We start from the raw sequence: 16,537 nt of genomic DNA, 5'->3' as shown, positions 1-16,537 counted from the left end.
ATGCCTAAAGCAGAGCCCCAAAATCAGTTAAACTCAAAAGCAAAAGTTTCAAAAGCTTCAAACTTAAGAGCAAATAAGTTCCAAAAGCAACTAGTCCTCAAAAACTTGCAAAAAGCAGCCAGCGCAAATAACGGAATTCCGTACAATTGCCACATCAGCATGTCACGCGAATTGCGGGCATCCGTACAGCTACCATGTTATCAGCCAAGCAGTGCAATTTTCGGGCAGTCCGTATAGTTTGCCACATCATCAGTCTGCCGCTGTGTGTGTCTAGATAGTATTGCCACGTCATCAATTTGTGACTGACGATGGGCCTCCTTGCGGAATGGGTCCGGGTCCGGGTCCGGAGGGGTACGACACGAAATGGGAGGCTTAAAAAACCATAGTTACATGGGACGGCAGCATAGTTACCCGGAACGCGGAACGGGAACGGCAACGGGATCCCCGCGGAATGGGGGAACGGCTAGGGGTCCGGAACAGGAACGTTGCGGAACGGGAGGTATAAAAAACACCCAAATAGTGCAATTTTTAGCTTCTTGTGTTTAAATACAAGGAGTATTAGAGTGCTTTGACTCTAATGACTAGATGATGAGAGAGAGAGAGAGAGAGAGAGAGAGAGAGGGAGAGATTTAAGAGAGTGGGAGGGAGAGGAAGAGAGCTTGAAGGCTTGAAGCCTTGAGCCTTGAGAGAGTGAGTCTTGAGAGGGAGAGATCTTGAGAGTGAGAGGGAGAGAGCTTGAGCCTTGAGGATTAGCTTGTGAAGAGAAAGGGGGAGGGGGGTGCATTTTATGAGTCCTTGAGGCCTCGCACACTTTCAAAAGAAGCCCAAACATTTACTTCAATTTTTTCAAATTTTGCCAAATTTGTTTGTAGCCGTTGGCCGTTCCAGGGGCATTCCGGAACGGTCCGGGGGCGTTTTGGAACGTTCCGGAACGGCCGTTCCGGTTTGCATTGGCCACCCGGAAAGTCAGACATTCCGGGACGTTTCGGAACGTTCGGGAAGGGAATTGCCCCCCGGAACGTCGGAACGGGGGCTAGGGGGCGTTCCCCTGTAACTATGGACGGCAGGTCTGGGTCGGGAACGGGGACGGGGACGGGACGGCAAAAGTCAAGAAACAGGGACGGCGGTCGGAACGGCAAAAAAAAAGAAGAGTTTTTTTGGCATTTTTTGACCTACACACATGCCACACACATAGAGCATCACTTTGACCACAAATTTACACTAAATAGACCAAAGAACACGAGTCATACAGGCGGAAATGTGCTAATAAAACGTCGATGGATACAAATGAAAAGTGCATGCCACAAGGGCTCAAGAGTCAAAAAGCCTAAAGGACTTAGGACAAGCCTCAAGGATAACAAAAAGTACAAAGGGCTATGTAGTAGGTAGAGTCGTAGACTCAAGAGTCTAGACTCGAGAGTGATCAATGATCATCAAACTCAAGAAGTGCTCGCTTGCTGAATCTCCATATCGTCGTCGTAGTCGAGGTCGTCAGCGGCGTATGAGGTCTCGGGAGGCTCGCATTGAGGCTCGAAGTCCTCCTCTAGCTCCTTCAAAAGTGTATCGGCCATAGATGGATTCTCTTGTGCCATCTCCCACTCAGTGAAGGGATTTGCCTTGTGTGTGATGCTCTTGGCCAGCATGCGCTAGTTAGCGCTCACAAACACCAAATCATTGGCCCTCTCGACCCCAAGGCGATTCCTCTTCCTAGAGGCAATGTGGCTGTACACCTCCATAGTTGCTCCAAGCAACTAGTGGTACATGCTTGGCTAAGGACACGAACAGCCAAGCGCTGCAAATGTGGGCCATCTCCTCCATAGTCCTCCCACCACAAAACCGAGCCAATCTTGTTGCAATCAACCTGTGCATCTACACATCCATAGGAGCCCTTCTTTTGCCTGTAGTAGTTGAGTAGCTCGTCTCTAATCTTGCGCCCAGTGTCATTGCTAGGCTCAAGGCGCTCCAATGCAAGCCGCCATCCTTTGCTCACCTTATTGTCGGTCTCTTGACGCCTTCCCTGAAACTCGGGGTCAAGCATAGTATCCATTCCACCTCGACTCACACAAGCCATGAATCTCCGCATATTGAACAGGGTCAGGCACAAGCTTCTCAAGTGCCTCTATCATTCGATCCATGGCTTCGTAGACTTTGCCAATGCATGGCTGCAAGCCATCCACAACTCGAAGTAGGTGTAGAATAGGCTTGACCATGGCGTCAAGAGTCTTCACCTCCTCCCACCAAGCGGCGTCGTCGGCCCATTCTCGGCATTTCAATCCTGTTGTTGATGTAGACTTCGACATGGCTTGGTACTCATCACTGAGAAAGAGGCCCCTTAAGGCTCGGCCACATGTAGACAAGCGGCTTAGCATAAGCCAATTGAATGCAAATCTTGTCTCTAAATATTTGAGCAAGGACAAGTGGCTCCTCTTTGAGAATTCGTGGCGCACTTTTTGATGGTTGAGCACAAAGGAGACAATTCGAGAGGCGTCACTAATGGTGGGTGAAATCCATGACAAGTTCCCTATGTCCTTGAGGAGGTTATTGAGGCAATGCGCCATGCAAAATGTGACATGGATGTTGGGATACATGCCCTCAATGATAGCCCCGGCTGCCCTATTTGACGCCTCTGCATTTGCAACCATACAAAGGACTTTCTCTGGGCCGGTGATCTCTATGGTGCTTGTCCACTCCGCAGCAAGCATCTCCACGGCCTTGTCACTATCGGATGCATCATGTGACTCCACAAAGTACATCTCCCCCCGAGAGTAGGCCACCACTCCGTGGATGGACCACTTGCGGGTGTCGCTCCATCCATCTACAAGGAGAGAGACGCCATTGGTCTCCCACAAATCCTTTGTTGCTTGGGCCGCTTGCTCCACGGCAAGCTTCTCTTTGTCAAGGAGGGTGGTGCGAAGCCTCTCCAATGAAGGTGGCACATAAGAGGAGCCATATTCCCCTATTTTCGTAACCATGGTTCGAAAGTATGGAGACCTTTCCACACAAAATAGAGCATGTTGTGTTAGTATGGAGAGTCGAGAGTCGAGACCCCATAATGAATACAAAATGGGAGATTGCAATGTGCATATGCAAAGGGAAACTCACCGCGAAGCATGGAAGGCAATGTGGTCGTGGAAGAAGAATCGGGCAACCGACCTATCCACCTCTTCCTTCAATTTAGGATTCCAATTTTCATTGAGGGTGCTTTGGCGATGCGCAACGGAAGAGGACGGTGTAGATGCGTTTGTCTTGAACGCTTGAGAGATGTCGTCAAGGTTGGCTTCCCTTTGCTCTCACGTTGTCGCCGTGGCGGAGGGATCAACGACAACAAAACGGACCCTCTTGGCCGCTTCCGAGACCTCATACACCGTGAGCTTCTCAAGACGATCCAACCTCTTCTCGGGAGTTACTCGAGGGTAAAACTTCACCTCGTGACCGGATTCATGAAGAAGATGGGCTCGCACTTTGTTTGCACCACCCGTTCTCTTGTACGGGCATAGCTTGCATGTCCATGGTCTTGCATTGCCACCTTTGCCACGTGTGCTAGAGTCAACTTCATCCCACTACGAACATGTTTGCACGGCGGGCCTCCTTCGAGAAGAGCCGGCTTGAGAAGTGGAGTTGGCTTGAGATGACATGATGGTGGAGAGAGTAGAGCTAATAGCTTAAAAGTTAGAGGAGAGCTTGTGTGGAGAGAGAGTAGAGGAGAGCTTCAAAGTTGAGAGGGTAGAAGAGGGAGAGAGTGGAGACTCAAGGGTAGAGTGTAGAGTGTAGAAGGCTTAGAAGCCTCTAGAAGGTAGACCGTACTGCGTAGTCGTAGAGCGACGTAGACTCCGAGTAGAGAGAAAAGCTTGAGGGAAGATGAGGCCCAAGGCGGTTTTTATAGCCTCCCAAGGGCCAAACCCCCCCAAAAGATAAGGTCGTTGGCTGCAAATGATTGTTTTCAACGGTCATTTTTTTAAAAATTTGAAATTTTGGGCTGCCTGATTTTGTCCGTTCCCGGTCTGTCCCCTAATGTCCTCGGTCCGGCTGCGTGCGACCCCGTCGATCGGACAAATTTCCGTCCGTCCCTGGCCTAGTTTCGGGCGTCCCCCGGCCCTAGGGCCCGTCCCCCCGTCCCCTGCAACTATGTAAAAAACACCCAAATAATGTAATTTTTAGCATTATGTGTTTGAATACAAGTAGTACTAGAGTCCTTTGACTCTGATATCCACAAAAAACACGATTCAACCTTATTATGACTTGATTGTGATGTGCGGCGCCACGGTCATAGTACATACACAATAGACATAATACCCATACACTAACACATGCAATTAGCTCTCAAATAATTGCAAGAGTAGAAGTTAGAGATAAGACTTGAAAGTTGAGCCATAACATTGAGCAAAATATACTTTTTGCTTAATTTTGGCTAACAAGGCCCGCCAAGGTGCTACAAAAAATTAAAGGTGACATATACCATAATGAGACTACAAGGGGGGCAAACAACAATACCGAAAGATCCAAGGTGACAAATACCATAAAGATGCTACAAAGAGGGCAAAGCCACAATACAAAAAGGTATGGATAATGGAAGTCCTAAAGTCTCAACTCTCGAGTCTCAAGACTCAAGACTCGAGCCACTAGCCTGAGAAGCCTCCCAATTAGTAGTAGCCGGCTGTACGTCAGGCACATCCTCCCATTCCTCATCATCGAGCTCTAGGCCCTGCTCGACCTCAGCCATGAGTATAGTACCTGGTGTTGGTGTTTTTGTATCTCCATCTGCCTGAGGAGTCTCTTGCTCCATCTTCCTCTGTGTAAAAGGATCTGTCTGTTTACTTGCACTCTTACAAAGCATTTTCAAATTTGCGTTGACGAAGACAAGATCATTTGCCTTCTCCACTCCAAGCCAATTTCTCTTCTTGGAAGCAATGTGGCTAAAGGTACTCCCAAAAATTGCTCCAAGCATGAGGTACTAACTGACTGGCTGAGAATACGGATTGCCAATCTTTGAAGCTCAGGGCCATCATAGCCATAGTCCTCCCACCATAGCACCGAACCTATCTTCCTGCGATCAATCTGAGCATCTGGACTGCAAATGTCACAAACTGGTGACGCGGCAACTCCCTAAGTTGTCCTAACTTATGGGCTAAGTGACGAGGGGACCTTGGGGGACACAAGAATAAAAAGAAAGCAAGCGCTGAATTCTGCTGACGTGGCTGGCGTACGGATTTCCGCAATTCACATTGACTGTACGGATCTCTGCAAGTCGCGCTGACTATCCGTACAGCCTGCCGAAAATTACACTGACAGCTTTTGGGCCAGTTGCTTTTGAATATTAAAAGCTTTTCACTTATTGCTTTTGGGGCTATGCTTTTGGGGCTCTGCTTTTGGGCATCCCTTGTATCAATAAATAAGTGGGCAGGGCCTCACTTCTCAGAGCATCTGGACGCAGAGTCTGAGAGTGAATACCTACTCACTCTCTTGTACTTTGAACACAGATTAATACAAAAAGAAATACCGAAAGGGGCGCCAGTCTTTGGGGCCAATATCTCTAGGCATGGAACTACGCCAGGCCGTGTCGACTCAAGTGTGAATTGTGAACTGTTTTGAAGTGAATCTCTGCTGTGTCGCGGTAGAATCTTGACTTGGGGTGTCCAAGTTAGTTACAGTGGTATCAGAGCGCAGCCGATTTCTCTTCTATCGGGAAATCCGATAATTTTCTCGCGACACTTATTGATTCCAACAGAAATCAGTCGACTTCTTTTGCTTTCGCGAATGCGGGAGTAGATCGCGGAGAAGATTCGCATGAGCAGTCAGAAGAGTACGGCCCACCTTGGCAAACTCAGGCTGAGATTGAAGAGATGGAACGTTGACAATTGGTTGACGAAGCAACAAAGATGATGATTAACATTCCAAAACTTGCAAAATTTTTGACTCAGGAATCCCTCACAGAAGTGCACACCCAGTAGCAGAAGGCCACAGAGCCACCCATCAAACCGACACTCAAGAAACCTCCTTCTCCGAGGATGTTTACAGAGCAAAAATTACAAGAGGTGGTTCAGTCGGCTCTTGGACGCAAACGATAAAGCCAAAAAGCACGATAAAAAGCATAAGAAAGAAACTGACATCCCGGGTTATTTGGGTTGTCAATCTACTTTTGCATCGGCAAGAAAGCAGAAGAAGCGTGTACGATTTGAAGGACTACCAAGTTCTTCTTCTTCTTCTTCTTGTGACAGTTCTTCTAGCTCTTTTGCCTCGAGCGAAGAAGACAAGAAAGGGAGAAAGCGAAGCAAAAAGCAAAGCTTCGGAAAGGGCAAGAAAAAGGCAAAGAAGCATAAATTTTGTCCAGTTTGTGACAGTTCTACAGAGGACTCACAGCAGCTTGACATAGCTTTCTCTGGAGGGCATTACTCAGAGCACTCCAAGATTCGGAGGGCTACATCTTTCTTCAAGGGAAATGCTCGAACATGGTGGTCCACCCTTCTACTGAGAAAGGAAGCTTCAGTTAAATGGTTGAAATTCAAAAGGGTTTTTATTTCTTCTTGGCTGACTTGGGAGTACGAACGAGATATACGAACTGCTTGGAATCATCTTCAGATGACCAAGGGAGATTCTCTGGACGAGTATTGCGAGAGATTTTGGAGCTCTTTTCTACCAGCTTCTTCATTTAAGAAGGTCTCGTTTAAAGAACAGATTGAGCCGTTTTGCTGCGGACTTCCTATAGAGATCCGAGACTACTGCTTGGAACAAAAGTCAAATTCTATTCAAGAGATGGGTCATGTGAAACGGGGTTTTTCCATACACTCACTCGAGCAATCTGACTTACCCCATAGATGCGATCTTGACTCAGAGAACCCAACATACTTCTAATAATGAAAGTAGAAAGAGAAAGAGTTCCCAAGAAAAGAAAGACAAGGATTCACGACCCCAGCTCACTCTTTGAGAGAGGGCCAACTACATCAAAGAGGGGAAGTGTTTTGGATGCGGGGAACAAGGGCACGTCTCCGCGAAGTGCCCTAAAAAGGCACAGCAAGAACAAAATGAAGACATGCCAGCGAGTTCGAAAGCAGCTGTCGCGTGTGCACTTCACTTGCGCCATGTGAAGACAAGGATTCACGACCCCAGCTCACTCTTTGAGAGAGGGCCAACTACATCAAAGAGGGGAAGTGTTTTGGATGCGGGGAACAAGGGCACGTCTCCGCGAAGTGCCCTAAAAAGGCACAGCAAGAACAAAATGAAGACATGCCAGCGAGTTCGAGAGCAGCTGTCGCGTGTGCACTTCACTTGCGCCATGTGGACATGCTTCTGCCATAGTCTAGCATGAGTTTTAGCTTAGGACTGAGCCTGACACCTTTGTGAGCCTCTAGCAGGACGTGCATGTCCAGGCCAGCCACACTTGCATACCCTCTCTTGCACAAGAACATTCATTTCATCATGCAGGCATTTTACCGTGTGAACCACCTCTTATAAGTCATTTTATTGAAAGTGACTTTTGGAATTCTTTTTGTAAGTTTGCTGGAAAAGTAGGTAGGACAAATTGCTAAAGATCTATAAAAGAAACCCATTGGGCACTTAGTAGAAGCAAAAGAAGCAGGGACACAAGGAGGCAGGCACCCAATAGGCAGGCAGCACCTCAGCAGGAGCCCTAGCGTTTTCTCAAGAAGAAGAAGACCCAGATTAGCCTGGCGTTTTCAGATTTCAGCAGATAGCCCAGCGTTTTCAGTTTTCAGCCTTGAGGCTGTCGTCGTCGACACCATCGTTGTTGTCGCCATCGTCATCGTCGTCGAAGTCCCTATCTTGACGACGACACCATCGCCATCGTCATCGCAGATCCCTATCTTGACGATGACACCTTCGTCATCGTCATCGTCATCGCAATCCCGGACTTGACGAAGACACCATGGTCGTCATCGTCACAGTCACCATCGTCGTTGTCGTCGACATCATCGTCGTCCACATAGACTAGTAGTAATGGAGCGTCGACGATTGATTGACGATGCAACAAAGATGATGATAAATTTTGCGAAGGACCTGAAATTTGCAAAATTTGTGCCAGACCTCCTTCGACGAGGTGCACTCACAGTGGCGGCAAACCACAGAACCACCCCTCAAACCGGCACTCAAGAAACCTCCTACTCCAAAGATGTTTACAGAGCAAGAATTAAAAGAGGTGGTTGATACACGGATTTCTCAGCTTTTTGACTCGCAAAACAAAGCTGAAAAGCACGACAAAAATCAGAAGAAAGGAACTGACTTCCCGGGTTATTTGGGTCGTCAATCTGCTTTTGCCTTGGCAAGAAAGTAGAAAAAGCATGTCAGATTTGAAAGAGTATCCAATTCTTCTTCTTCTTCTTCTTCTGACAGTTCTTCTAGCTCTTCTGACTCCAGCGAAGAAGACAGAAAAGGGAAAAAGCGAAGCAAAAAGCAAAGCTTTGGAAAGGGCAGGAAAAAGGCAAAGAAGCCTAGATTTCGCCCAGTTTTTGACAGTTCTACAGAGGACTCGTTTTCAGACAGTTCGGACTCCGGTGATCACAGAGTCTATGCAAAGAAGACGAATTTCTATAAAGCCAACCAGTCTGACTTTCTAGAGGATAAAAGCAAGAAAGTCCGAGAGTTTAAAGAAGGTGGGTAGTCAATTAAACTTGATACGTTTTCTAGATTTCGTGATGCTTCGAAGGCTTTGGCCTTCATACAGCAGTTTGACATAGCTTTCTCTGGAGGACATTACTCAGAGCACTCCAAGATTCGGAGGGCTACCTCTTACTTCAAGGGAAATGCTCGAACTTGGTGGTCCACTCTTCTGTTGAACAAGAAAGCGCCAGTTAAATGGCTGAAATTTAAAAGGCTTTTTTATTTCTTCTTGGTTGACTCGGGAGTACGAACGTGATATACGAACTGCTTGGAACCATCTTCGGATGACCAAGAAAGATTCATTGGATGCATATTGCTAGAGATTTTGGAGCTCTTTTCTACTAGCCTCTTCATTTAAGAAGATCTCGTTCAAAGAACAGATTGAGCGGTTTACCTTGGGACTTCCTACAGAGATTCGAGATCACTGCTTAGAGCAAAAGTCAGATTCCATTCAGGAACTGATGAGTCATGCGAAACGGGGTTTTTCCATTCATTCAAGCAGTTTGACCTACCCCACATATGAAATCATGACGCAAAGGACCGAACAGACTTCGAACAATGAAAGTAGAAAGAAGAAGAGCAACCCAGAAAAGAAAGAAAAGGATGCACGACCCAAGCTCACTCTTCGAGAGAGGGCAAACTACATCAAAGAGGGGAAGTGCGTTGGATGCGGGGAAACTGGGCACATCTTCGCAAAGTGTCCTAAAAAGGCACCGAAAGAACAGAACGACAAGGATGAAGACAGGCCGAGGGTTCGAAAGCAGCTGAGAAACGTGGACGAAAAGGCAAGATGAAAGCAAGACTGGTTCCAGATTGCATGGGCATTGACCCAAGCGCGATTGACAAGAGTACAGAACTTTGCCAAGCTTGGGGCAAAGTGAAAGACCAAGAAGCCCTGATCTTCTTTGACAGAGGAGCCAAGGCCAACTTCATTTCACCTGAATTGGTGGCGCGGCTCGAGATCACACTCGATCGGATGGGACCACTAGCAGAGGCAGTTCTAGCGGCACCCGGCAGGGACGTAACCATTCACCTGTCATTGGCAAACTTCGGTTGCATTGTCAGGGGTATTTGGGGCACGAGGACTTCTACATAATGCCCTTGGAAGGTTGTGATGTCCTCCTGGGAATTCCCTGGTACCACAAGAACAACGCCATGGTTGACTATCGGGCGAGAAAAGCGACTTTGACTACAGAGAAGGGCGAACTATTGTACTTGATGTGAAACTTAAGGGCGAGTCTATCCCTATTGTATCGGCTTTGGCCGTTTCCAAATTAATGAAATTTAGTCTGTTTGTTTACTTGATCTTTTTGAAAGTGTTGAATGATGAGAATAGATTAAACAATCATGCCGATTGCTTTTCAGAGGGCCTGCCTGACGAGTTACCACCAGCTCGTCCTGAGGATCATACCATTGATCTGATACCTGAAAGCACATCATCGAACCGGCCACCTTACCGTGTGAGCCGAGCCCAGAATGAAGAGATCATGAATCAAGTGAAAGACCTCTTGGAAGAGGGTCTTGTCCAGCCTAGTACTTCACCGTATTGCTCTCCAGTGTTGTTGGTTTTGAAGAAAGACGGATCTTGGAGAACGTGCATCGATTATAGCATAGTAACAGGGAATGGCCATTTTCAGGTCCCCGTTCCCCGTTCCCATCCCGATTTCCCGTTCCGAGTCCCCGTTCTGTGTTTCAAACGTGAGTCTCCGAAACAGGGAATGGCATTTCATGCATGTTGCCGTTCCCCGTTCCCCGTTCCGATTTCCCGTTTCGGGTAACTATGGATTATAGAGCTCTCAACAAGAACAGATTTCTGATTCCTAGGATCGATGATATTCTTGACCGACTACAGGAATCCTCGTGTTTTAGCAGGATCGACTTGAAGAGCGGATATCATCAGATCCGAATCGGTTGATCCGAATCAGGCCGGGAGATGTCTACAAGACAGCTTTTCGGACGATGTTTGGATTATTTGACTTTTTGGTGATGCCTTTTGGCCTAACCAATGCTCCTTCGACATTTAACCGGATGATGGACATGATTTTTCGAGAGTACAGACTATTGTTGGCACTTTCTTTGACGACATCATTGTTTTCTCCAAGGATGAGGCAGAACATAGAGAACATCTGCTACAGGTCTTTCAGATATTACGAGATCACAAGTTGGTAATTAATGTGAAGAAAAGTAAATTTTTCCTACCCAAGATACACTTTTTGGGACAGCAGCAGGAGTGCAGATGGACCCGGCCAAGATAGAGACTATCCGTGATTGGCCCGATTGGAAGAATGTCCATGAAGTTAGAAGCTTCTTAGGCTTGTGTTCGTACTACAGGCGGTTAATTATAAAGTTTGCAGAGGCTGCTTCCCCTTTGCATATGTTGAAGCAGAAAGGAGTCCCTTTCTCGTGGGGACCCATGGAGGTGACTGCCTTTCAAACATTGAAAGAGAAATTGACTACAGGACCAATTTTGACTTTGCCGGATTTGCAGAAGTCATTCAAAGTATATTGTGATGCTTGCGGTCGTAGTCTGGGTGCGGTCTTAATGCAAGAAGGCCATGTCATTGCCTACGAAAGCCGATTGTTTTCAAGACCGGAATTGACAGCACAGATTTATGAGAAAGAGCTTTTGGCAGTCATCCATGCTCTTACTCAGTGGCGACATTACCTACTCGGAGCGGATTTTACGGTCTTCACAGATCATCAGAGTTTACGCTACTTCTTGTCATAGAAGTAGCTATCGGAAAAGCAGATGAGGTGGATGAACATCTTGTCACAGTTTCACTTCCAGATTGTCCATGTGCAGGGACAGAAGAACTTGGTGGCAGATGCTGTGTCTCGGAAGCCGTTGGTTCTGGCTATTTTGGCGATACATCATAGGAGCTTCGAGGATATGGTCGATCAGTATGTCACAGATATAGATTTTGCAGATATTTTCACTCAGATACGGAATGGGAAGATAGTAGCGGGATATTCCATTCGGGATGGCTACTTGATGAGAAAACGATGTTGTGAGTTACACAGCCATTGAGGGAAAAGGTTTTAACTGAATGCCATTGTCCACCTTTTACGAGTCACCGCGGCATAGCTACCACCTTGAAAGGTGTGGAGAGATACTTCTTTTGGCCGGGACTCAAGAAGGACGTGGGCGATTTTGTATGTAGTTGCTTGGTATGCCAGAAGGTCAAGTTTGATAGGCATAAAGTGCAAGGATTGTTACAGCCTTTACCCATACCCACCCGTCCCTGGAAAAGTATTGCAATGGATTTCATTTTTGATCTCCCGAGAACACAGAGTGGTCACGATGGTATCTGGACTTTTATTGTCAGATTTAGATTTAGCAAGCAAGCTCATTTCATTTCAGTGAAGAAAACAGTCAAGCCGGATCACTTACTGAGACTGTTTGTGGCCCAGATCTTCAGATTACATGGCATGCGTGAGACGATTGTCTCCGACAGAGACCCCAGATTCACAAATTTGTTTTGGAAGGCTATTTGGGAGAACATTGGCACGCGGTTGCAGCTCTCATCATCGTTCCACCCACAAACTGGCGGGCAATCAGAGATTGCTAATTCAGTGGTACTAGATTTATTGAAGTCTTACATCTCGGATTAGAAGACTCAATGGGAAAAGTATTTACCTTTGGTGGAATTTTCCTACAATTACACGATATACTCTTCGACGGGGAAGGCGCCATTTGAGATTATTGAAGGTGCTACGAAGGTTCCACCCTTCCTAAGCACGAAAGATAAGATTTTTGAAGCCTACGAGTACACGGGTGACTTGGACACGACTTTTGCCAAGGTCCGCGAGGCTTTGCAAAAATCTCAAGAAAGACAGAAAAAGGCAGCAAATCGCCATCGTCGCGATTTGAAATTGAAGGAGAACGATTGGGTGCACGCCTAAGAAAGAAAAAGGGAAAGAAGATGCTTTTTCCAAAGCTTAGTATGCGATACTATGGACCTTTCCAGATTTCCAAAAGATAAATGATGTCTCCTTTAGATTGAAGCTGCCCGATACTTGGAGAATTCACAATGCTTTTCATGCGATTCTCTTGAAGCCTTTTAAAGGTGATGTGCCTGAAGATGGGGAGCTTGATGAGCAACTCGAAGTGGAAGAAAACGAGGAGATCCTTGTTCGAGAACAGATATTGGCACATAAAGACAGAAAGATTAAGGGTAAGTGATAAGGCGGTTCTTGGTTAAATTCAAGAACTATCTTGCATTGGATGCGAAGTGGATGGAGGAGGAGGACCTAGCAGATACTCCTCAGATTGTGAATCTTTACCTTGAAGCATTTGGATTAGCATAGTCTATTCTAAATGGAACCCCGAACTCAGCTTGGGCGGAATCTGGTGCAACGGGTATGCACAAGAGGGGAGTTGCTCCACTCCTTTGTCAAGATTGCCTCGGTTTTTGATATTAAAGTCATCGATGTCTCTTTGAGTTTCGGGGATACTGTGGGTTGACAGTATTCTGTTGTATGACTTTATGAACTAGAATTCCCGATAATATGATACTGATTTGTTCTTGACTTGTTTAAGTGCAGGAACTGATAGAGGAAAAGATTGCAACATTTCGGTTTGAAAGATATCGATAGACGAGATTGCACTCCCAAAGGTAAATCTGCCACTTCAAACCGTCTACGAGGTCTTCTCTTCCACTTGGCTTTTGCATCTTCACCCTCTTTCTCTTTCCCTTTCTTTTTGCTAGGACCTAGAGCAGCATAGCCTTCCCTCTCACTTTTGCCTACGGACAACATATCTGCTTCTTTCTTTTCAACCCGCACAATACCCACATGACCACCGGAGATTGAGGCTTGATTTTCCTATTCAGTACCTTGATCTCCCCGTATATCCAATGCATAATCATTAGTCCTGTTAGGAATCTACTGGGGGAGTGGATACATATCACCTCCCATCCTTGTTGGCTTTGAAAAATGCTGATGTGACCAAGTTCACCACAATTATAACAGTAGGAATGAACCTCCTCTGTGGCTCAAAAACGCCTTGTCCACGATCCGCATTAGCATTAGGCTGAGCTTCACATGCCTAGGCCATTCCTCTACCACGTACACGACCACGACCGCCTCCACCTCCAAGAACATTAAGTTGCAATTCCTGCATCATGGTCATCATGTCTTGCATATTTCGCTGTAACCGTTCAATATTAGCAACCCTTTGAACAAGTTGGGCTCCAGCCTCTGCCTGATTTTCCTCCCTTTGACCACCATTACTTTACACAAGGACTGCTTTCCCATACTCATCAAGTCTTTGAGCCTTCCATTCTTTCTCCCTGGCGATATCGAAAGTGGCGGGCCTTTTCAGCTCAACTTTGAACTTCATGCTTTCTTTTAAGTCTGCCACAAAACAGTCCTTCTTTAACATGGATGGAGGGATTTCATTTCCCAAAGCTCGGGCCCATTTATCCCATAAACGGGTGAACTGCATGTCAAAATCATCAACACTCTCATTACTCTTTTGAGTGTACCCCAAAATTTCATGCCAAACTTCATCAAGTACTTCAATGGATCTGTACTGTGCCAGAAAGCTTGCTTCACACAATTGTAGTCCAAAACCACCCCTCGAGTTTGTGCCTGCACCAACTCTTCATGATTGTGTAACCAAATTTTTGCATCATCCTGTAATCAATATTGCAGCAGCCGCAACAATATAGCTTGGTCTAGTATATTTCGCAGTAAGCAATTGACTTCCAACTTTTCAATAAAAGTCTGTGCATTCTCATTAGACAATCCATGATGTCACAAGACGGGCACCACGTGCCAATAGAAAAGAACAGACTGGACAAACTTTTAGCACTTCAATAACAACTGAACTGAAAGAGAGAGACGACACGTTACACGGAGTGGCGGAATTCCACCCCAAAGAGTATTGGCCCCAAACCTTGGCACACTTTCGGTATTTCTTTATATTGCATCAACACAGTCCAAGCCGGTACTCCAGACTCTGCACCTTCACCAAGAAGCATGCAAGAGAATGAGCCCTAACCTCATATTTAAAGCCCTTGGCTTGAAAAGCAATTACAGTGAAAAGCCTTTAAAACTCAAAAGCTTCTAGTCCAAAAGCAATGCCAAAAAGCTGCCATCACAATTTACGGAAATCCGTATAGCCTGCCACGTCACCATGTCAGCGCATTTTTCGGAAACTGCCAGCTTTTTCCTATATGTGGGTCTTGCTTTATTTTAATCCTTTATGTCACTTGGGGTCCCATCGGATGGGGTCCCCATAAGTTGGTAGGACTTCTTCTTCTGTTACTTGTTCTTCTTAGGGTTTAAACCCCTCGGTCGGCATCTACAGGTTGGCTCCCTTCTTCAGGGCTTTGACACGTTAGCAGTTTTGTGACATCTCCCCTTCTTGAAAGAGAGTAATCATCCGCGATTACAGCATATCTGCAAAACAACTCAAGTTAGCTCAAAAATTTCCGAGGATCATTCCGACGGACAATCAGTTTGCTCTTTTTATTAAAGAGTTAGCTTCTCCTTTCTGCTCTTTTGATCAAGGAGTTAGCTTCTCCTTTCGTCCTAATCGAAACTCTCGATATTCCGGCGTAGTAAAATTAGCCATCACACCCAGACCGTATTGATCTTCCACGGGTGTCTTGATGCACTAAAATTACATACCCAGGCAATCTCATCCAATTAGGAATATTCAGTGGTTGGCACATCACAATGCAACACAAATGCTCACATATGCATGTTACAAGACATAGAAACATAAAGCCGTCGATGAACACTCTCCTCGCAAATAACCATCCAGGTCCGGGCCATGAGCTGTTCAACGACTCCCTCATCACTCCTCCCGCAAATAACCTAAAAAGGTCCGGGCCATGAGATATAGAGGCCTTTTACAACCAAACCCCCCCAGACCGCAGCCTGTGTCGTTTGGAGGTGCTGAGAAGACCACTACTCAGACTTCTCAATACTCCTTCCGCATAACCATCCAGGTCCAGGCCGCAAGTCACAACAACAATACTCCCCCCGTAAAATAACCATAAGGGTCCGGGCCAAGAGTAAAAACAACACTTTTCAATCATTCAATACTCCCCCCCCCCCAAATAACCACAAGGGTCCGGGCCATGAGTATGAACAAGCATTCTCAAACATCATTTCTCACTACTCCACCCCGGGAGTAAAATCACCAATCATAGAAACCAGTATTAAGACCAGAGTAAAACAATTCAAATCGGCACCAAAACAGGTTCAAAACAGATACCATCCATTTCAATTACATTTCAAACAGGATCACCAAACAAGTTCTCAAACAGATTTCAAACTTAAAAAGCAATCTCGACAATCGATCGAGCTCGAAAAGTCGACTGACTTTCCATCCTGAAACCTACACCAAAAATTAGGGTTAGGTTCATTCCATAAGGTCGTAGCCGAGCACAGCATGGTCTATCAGCTCTTGGACAAACAGTGTTTTTGTTGGCGGCGATGGTAGTCCCAAGATAGCAATCGCACTGGATCTCCAAGGTCATCTACTCGTGAAGAGACATCTACTGAGAGATGTCGAGAAATTTCAAGTTATAATCTGCTAAGGTTTCCTTGGCAAGCATTCCAGGATACCCCACTCTACCAGAAGTTGCACTCCGAAGGAAGATGTCAGAAACCATACAACTTCGGGCAAAAATTTTCTTGAAAGCTTGCCAAGTACTTGGAAGTGTGCGGCTTGGTAGCTATAGGCATCTGCATGGTACTGTCTCTGAGAAAAACAGCAGCTCGAAATAAATCTTGGATCCTTCTCTTGCAAGTGATCTTAATGGCTTATGCCCTGTAAGACATGAGCGATGAAGACGGGAGCGCGCCCGATGCGCGATAAAGTAAGGGTGGGAGTGGCTAATAAGTCCGCGTTGGAGGGCGAAGATACCTCGAATAAAAATCCAATAGCTTTGTCTGCTCTTTTGTAGGACCG

At 46.2% G+C, this 16,537-nt stretch overlaps 1 protein-coding gene and 1 pseudogene across 2 annotated transcripts in view; one reads left to right on the top strand and one right to left on the bottom strand.

The window, feature by feature from the left end:
• The window catches only part of LOC147443273 (regulatory protein RecX family protein), a 60,718-nt gene that overhangs the window by 4,048 nt on the left and 40,133 nt on the right, over positions 1-16,537 (top strand). The window lies entirely within an intron of this gene.
• LOC147443274 (uncharacterized) lies at positions 1,440-3,635 on the bottom strand (annotated as a pseudogene).

Source organism: Adiantum capillus-veneris, chromosome 14 (genome assembly GCF_014529385.1).
Source record: "Adiantum capillus-veneris isolate H3 chromosome 14, ASM1452938v2, whole genome shotgun sequence".
NCBI lineage: Eukaryota > Viridiplantae > Streptophyta > Polypodiopsida > Polypodiales > Pteridaceae > Adiantum > Adiantum capillus-veneris.
The sequence above is the reverse complement of the archived record's forward strand: the minus strand, read 5'-3'. Positions and strand labels throughout refer to the sequence as shown.